Consider the following 6,601-nt stretch of genomic DNA (forward strand, 5'->3'; position numbering starts at 1 on the left):
AACTTCTTCCTCTTGGTAGCTTTCTTCCAATCCAATCTCCTCTTCATTGCTTTCCAAGGGCATGGGAGGTTGTGCTTCTTCTTCTTGAATCTCCATCTCTTGATCAACCTCTTCCAAGTCTTCAACTGTGATATGCCTTGGAGGTTGTACACCCTCCTCAGCATCAATTTCAATCGCCTTGGAAGGAGGTTTTATAACCTGACTTTCCCATGGAGGTTCAGCATCTCCTAAGTCTTCAACTACTTCTTCCTCTGCAACTATTATGGCTTTCTCCACTTGTTCCAATACAAAGCCATGTTCCTCATTGTCCACCGAAGTTTCTAGTGTCTCCTTCATGCTTTGCTCTTCTTTTGATTCTCCACATGTAGCCATGGGAGTTCTTTGAGTGCTCAGATATTGGGAAGCTATTATATTTACTAACTCGCCAAAGGCGGCCGCGAAATTTTGCACACTCTTATTCATCCTTTCTTGCCTTTGAAGAATAACACGAAGTCTGTCATCCATTGGAGGTTGGGGTGGATATGAGGATTCATTGGTTAGGAGAGAGGGTTCATAATAGGGAGGTGGTTCATCTTGAGAGTAGTTGTGTTGGAAAGGTGGTGGTTCTGTGTATGGTTCATTTGGCTCATAAGGTGGTTGGTATGGTGGATACGGGTTAGGGTCATATGGAGGTGATTGGCGGAAAGGGGTTTGTGAGTATGGTAGTCCAAAGTCATGTTGTGGAAAGGGTTCATAGGCATATGGTGGTGGTTGTTGATAGTCCATTGGAGGTGGTTGTCGCCAAGAGGGTTGATCAAATCCTTGTGGCTCCTCCCATCTTTGATTGTTCCAACTTTGATGCCTGTTCTCATTGTAATTTCTTCTTCCTACAATATAATTGTAACCAGACTCATAGCCAAAGGGGTGAGAGTTCATAGTAGTAAATAAAAATTTAAAACAAAAAAATAAAAATAATCTAAACTAAAAGGTTATTGAAATTTAAATTTTTGAATTTGTAAATTAAATTTTGAATTTTAAAATTTGAAATTTAAAATTTGAAAATTTTTAAATTTGAATTTTTTAAAATTTTGAAATTTGAATTTTGAAAAAGTCAACAATATAAGATAAGAATTTGAAAAAGATTTAAATTTTGAAAAGGTTTGATTTTTAAAATTTAAAATTTGATTTTTGAAATAAGATAAGATAAGATTTTGAAAAAGATATGATTTTTGAAAAATATTTGAATTTTGAAATTTAAATTTTGAAATTTTAAATTTTGAAATTTAAAATTTGAATTTTAAATTTTTTTAATTTGAATTTTGAAAATTGAAATTTGAAATTTGAAATTTGAGTTTTAAATTTTGAATTTTTGAATTTAATGAGGAAAGATAAAAACAATAAAATGACACTAAACTTAAAATTTTTAGATCAAAATGAAGAAAACAACTAAGAACAACTTGAAGGTCAAGATGAACATGAAGAAAATTTTTTTTTTTTGAAAAAATTTTTTTTTAATAACTAAATAAAAACTAATAACCTCTTAATTTATGAAAAAGCAAAAATAAAAACAAATAAACAAGCAAAAAGCAAGTATTTACAATAACCAATAATAAGGCACACGTTTGCAATTCCCCGACAATGGCGCCATTTTGATGAGAGTACTTTTGCGTGGTCTAGAAATTTGCGGATAAATCCTCGTTGCAAGTATAGTTTCTAAACCTTCAAAAGTCCTTTCATATAAACGTTTTGGTTGTCACAAGTAACAAACCCCTTTAAAATTGAAAACCGAGTATTTAAACCTCGGGTCGTCTTCTCAAGGAACTGCAGGGAAGTATGTTCTTATTATTGGTTATGAGTTTTGTAAATTAGGGGTTTTAGAAAGTAAGGTAGGGGTTTTAGAAAGTAAGGGAGCAGTATGTTGCATAAGAAGAATAAAATAAATAAATAACTGTAAAATAAACTCTTGGCAAGGTATGAGAAATTGGAGGTCCTATTCTAGTTATCCTTATCAGGTGTGAAGAGAATTGGGTTTTAATCCCACTTGGTCAGCCTTTACTAAGCAAAGGAAGGTTGAGTGGACTGATTGGCTTGATTCTCAAGTCCTAGTCAACTCCTGTGGAGAGACTAGCCTTAGAGCAATCCTAGCTCAAGCAGAATCTGCCAATTTCAATCACTTGCTGAGTTTGATAACTCAAGTATTACCAATCACTTGACCAAAGCCAAAAGGGAGAAAAAAATATTTAAATTAAATTGAAAGCAATCTTAAACAGAGCAAAGCAATCTTAAATCTGAAATACCTCAAATAACATTAATTAAGAAAATTATATGTAACATGGAAGAGTTCATAAATTAAATTGGGAAAATAAATAAAAATAAAGAACTTGGGATTGAGAGCCACTCCTAAAACTAAGAGAAATCCTAAATCCTAATCCTAAGAGAGAGGAGAGAACCTCTCTCTCTAAAAACTACATCTACTCCTAAAATCGTGAATATGAGAGCCTGTCCTAATGAATGGGTACATTCTCCCACTTTATAGCCTCTAATCTGTGTTTTTTGGGCCGAAAACTGGATCAGAAACAGCCCAGAATTCGCTGGTTGCGAAATCTGCCACGCTGGTTTTTCGTCACTGCGACGCGTCCGCATGGAGCACGCGATCGCGTCGTCTAGAGTCAGAACAACTATGGCATATTATATATCAAATCGAAGCCCCGAACGTTAGCTTTCCAACGCAACTGGAACCGCATCATTTGGACCTCTGTAGCTAAAGTTATAGCTGTTTGAGTGCGAAGAGGTCAGGCTGGACAGCTTAGCAATTTCTCCAACTTCTTGTATTCCTTCCATTTTTGCATGCTTCCTTTCCATCCTCTGAGCCATTCCTGCCCTGTAATCTCTGAAATCACTTAACATACATATCAAGGCATCTAATGGTAATAAGAGAGGATTAATCATAGGGAACTTAAGGCCAAAGAAGCATGTTTTCAACCAAAGCACATAATTAGGAAGGCAAATGTAAAACCATGCAAATAGTATGAATAAGTGGGTAAAGAGTTGATAAAATCCACTCAATTAAGCACAAGATAAACCATAAAATAATGGTTTATCAGTTAGCACTAAAAGTGAAGAGTTAGGTATTAGCATAACCAAGTCAAGTTAGGTTAGAACTTGAGAGGGAAATGATTGTGTCAATCCTTTGGAATTGGTGTCTGTAATACTTTAACTATAGTGAAAATTCTACCACTGTTGGGGTGGAGACTGGATGTAGGTTGCATTGCACAAGGCAACTGAACCAGGATACATGATGGTGTCAGCTTCTCTTCTCCCTTCTCTGTTCTGTTTTCTGAAATTCATGAGACAAAACCAAATTCTCTCATAAATGTTCCGCTGCTAAGTTCAAACAAATTCAAAATTAATGTTTGAAATTAAAGGGTTATTTCATTTAAGTGAAAAAGGCCATAGATTCAACCCCCTCCCCTTCTCTAAGCCTTCTACAATCTTCATACTTCATTTGAGGTGCATTTGTCCATTATTAATTTACACAGTTGAAACAAAATTTTCAACTAATAAAACTAAAAAATTAAAAAGCTTTGAAAAATTAAAATTTTTTACAACTCGTGTAAGAGAATTAGTTTAACAGTTAATAGATTAATAGAGTACCACTAAAACAAATGAAATATGACCTAATTGAATAACCACACGCTTTACAAATAAGAATCAATGTTGATTATGCACATCAAGATTGTTGATATTCATAAAATATTGATGTAAAGGTGGGTATTTAAATATACATGCACATCAAGAAAAAACTATGATAGAATGCATAATATAATCATGTGAAAGGAAAGTGGGACCAAAATAACTTGTATTTATATTGCAAATATATAAATTATATCAATAAATGAAGAATAAAAAAAACCAATAAATATGTATATAGAAATTGTTAGTAGTATAGTTACAAAATAACATTAGATTGTTGCTCCCTCGTTACAAAATCATAGGTTTCTCCCCAGCAATGAATTATTTAGTTCATGAGTACAATAAATACTGCTCATAATATCACAAATAACTCAATAAATATACTTTCTACTTTTCAAAATAGCTGCCAATTCGGACAAACTAATATTTAGATACATTAGAGATAGTAACTAATTATTTAGGAGAAAAAAATCAAAAGAAATCATAGTCAAGTTTCCCTGCAAGCGTTAGAAAGAAACATAGTTTTTCCAATATCTCCATAACCTAGAAGGAAGGTTATCCTGGTATTTTCAGACCAGAAAAAAATGTGTAGGGATTCAAATATCAATTTCCAGAAATAAAAACTGCTGTTAAAAAATTAAAGGATAAATTGTCCTCATTATAAACATCAAATGTAACTAAAAATAAAAGAGGATTAATTTATTACCTTGATGGTTCTATTATTCTGCTAACATCTTTGATAATCTGAATTTCTCTCTTGGAGGGTACAAAAGGTGTAAAAATCTCAGAATGCTTTGTAGTTTAAATGAATGAAAGGTGAAACATTCAGTCTTCTATAATAATTGAGAAAAATACTAAAGCATTAAGAATTCATATAGAGAACAAAATACCTTTTTAAATTCAGTTTCAAGATCTTCCTTTCAACGTTGGAGTCTCGATATCTAAGCTGTTAATTTCCTGAAAAAAAAAAGCTATGAAAAAAGAAAATCAACAGTACCTCAATGACCAATGAATGCTCAATATTGTCACAGCAATGTTGAATGGGTTCCAACTTCTAAGCAATGTTCAACAATTAATGGCATCTAATGTAATAATTAAGTTTCCATGAAATAATTGACAAATGCTTTCCCTTTCTGCTTGCAACTATAAATGCAAAATTTCAGCACGTGGATAAGGAACTGAACCTCCAAACTCATCGAACCTGAGAATAAAAAGGAAAGACTGATATATAAGTACAACAATCTTGTAAAAATCAGACAAAAAAATTATATCATCTGGACTTTCAACTTAATTAATATCACACATTAGTATAGTTTGGATGAATGTTGTAGAAGAAAACAATTGCAAAACATGATATGCGAGGATAACGAAAATAAACATATACAAATGAATTCTTTTAAATAAATTTTTAGTTCAAAATTTAAATTTGAAAACACTAAAATTTGCAAATTAAACAACTAATAATCATTAGATAATTTATCTATTTAATTAATTAAAACATAAAAAATCACAACCATGCAAATCTGATTTGGCCGCCGGTTAGATCTCACTGCTCTGTTCTGGTCGTCATTCTTATGTTCTCTGCTTTCATAGTCTCACTGCATGTACTCTTTGTGGCCGTCACTCAATACACTACAACATCGATAACCACCATGAACTCCACGACAACCATTGCGACCACCATCGTACACCACAATAGCAGTCACCACCTCATCTACCGCCGTAACCCTACCACCACCGCTGGCGTTGCCTCCAGTGCGCGACTCCCCTGAAGGTTGGAACCATCAGGTACAGTGACATCGTACAATGACATCCTCTACCTTGGTGTGTACACAAACTTTATAATCTTCACATCCCACTTGGATTAGGAACATAAAGAATGAGAAGAAGATCATAATCGACGAACGGAAAAACAAACTGAAGAAGAGGAGAAAGACGAAAGTGGAACTGAAGATGAAGAAGAACTGAAGGAGAAGAATAGGAAGAGAGGAAAATAGAAACAAAAAACAGAGTGATAAAGACATAAAGTAAATGATGGACATTGCATATTATGATATCTTTGAAATATTTTGAATTTAAAAATTTTGAAATTTAAAAATTTTGAAATGAAGTAACAGTAGACATAATTGGATTGTGAAATGAACAAAAGGAAATGCATGAGAATGAGTAGTTTCGGGAATAGACCATATGTATTAGGATGCACATTAGAAGGAGTTTGTAAGAATTAACTTGGTGAATGACACGTAAGAATTTCACTATGGGAATAACCTTCTTTTCAAGGAATGTTATAGGATTTATAGCAGGTTCTTTTTTATGTTTTCATTTTCATAAACCAAAATATTTGAAAACAAATGTGTTTGGTTCATAGAATAGAACAGAACATAGAGGTAGAGACAACACAATAGAGATATTAAAAGTTAATGTATATATATTGTATTTGGTAACAATGCACAAGACAATAAAACAAAACTAGAACATAATTTAAAAGACATTTTTGTCCTTATAAATTAATAAATTAAAAACATCACATTGCAATTTGGTGTGTGTCTCATGTCCTTCTCCCTCAGTCCCTCACTCCATCAAAACCTTCACCCATTTTCTCATCCTCTACCCCCATCAAATCTTCACCCAATTTCTCATCCTCCAGTATCCTCATGAGATCGTCATTTTTCCCATCCTCATCCGCATTACCACTATCATCATCTTCACCCAATTTCTCAGTCTCAGTATATGTCTGGATTGCATTTAGAAGGGAGACTAAGAGATAGAGACTGGGAGATAGATACTGAGAGATAGAGACTAAATTAAGTCTCTGTATTTTATTTAGTATAAAGTGTACAAGACTAAGCTATGTCTCAGTATCATGTTTGGTTCAAAATAAATATGGAGACTGAAATAAAAAAAATTACCTTGTTGAACCAACAAAGGG

The 6,601-nt window shown here is 33.1% G+C and overlaps 1 long non-coding RNA gene across 2 annotated transcripts; it reads right to left on the reverse strand.

The window, feature by feature from the left end:
* On the reverse strand, positions 3,258–5,703 carry LOC107608326. Of its 2 annotated transcripts, none has more exons than XR_002350358.1 (4): positions 5,187–5,703; positions 4,563–4,873; positions 4,379–4,428; positions 3,258–3,316 (listed from the first exon to the last, which is right to left on the reverse strand). It is a non-coding gene; the product is annotated as an uncharacterized LOC107608326 (long non-coding RNA). The 2 variants fall into 2 exon arrangements; XR_001612812.2 differs by having other exon boundaries at positions 3,266–3,316; positions 4,379–4,464.

The sequence above is a fragment of the Arachis ipaensis genome, chromosome B07 (genome assembly GCF_000816755.2).
Source record: "Arachis ipaensis cultivar K30076 chromosome B07, Araip1.1, whole genome shotgun sequence".
Classification (NCBI taxonomy): Eukaryota; Viridiplantae; Streptophyta; class Magnoliopsida; order Fabales; family Fabaceae; genus Arachis; species Arachis ipaensis.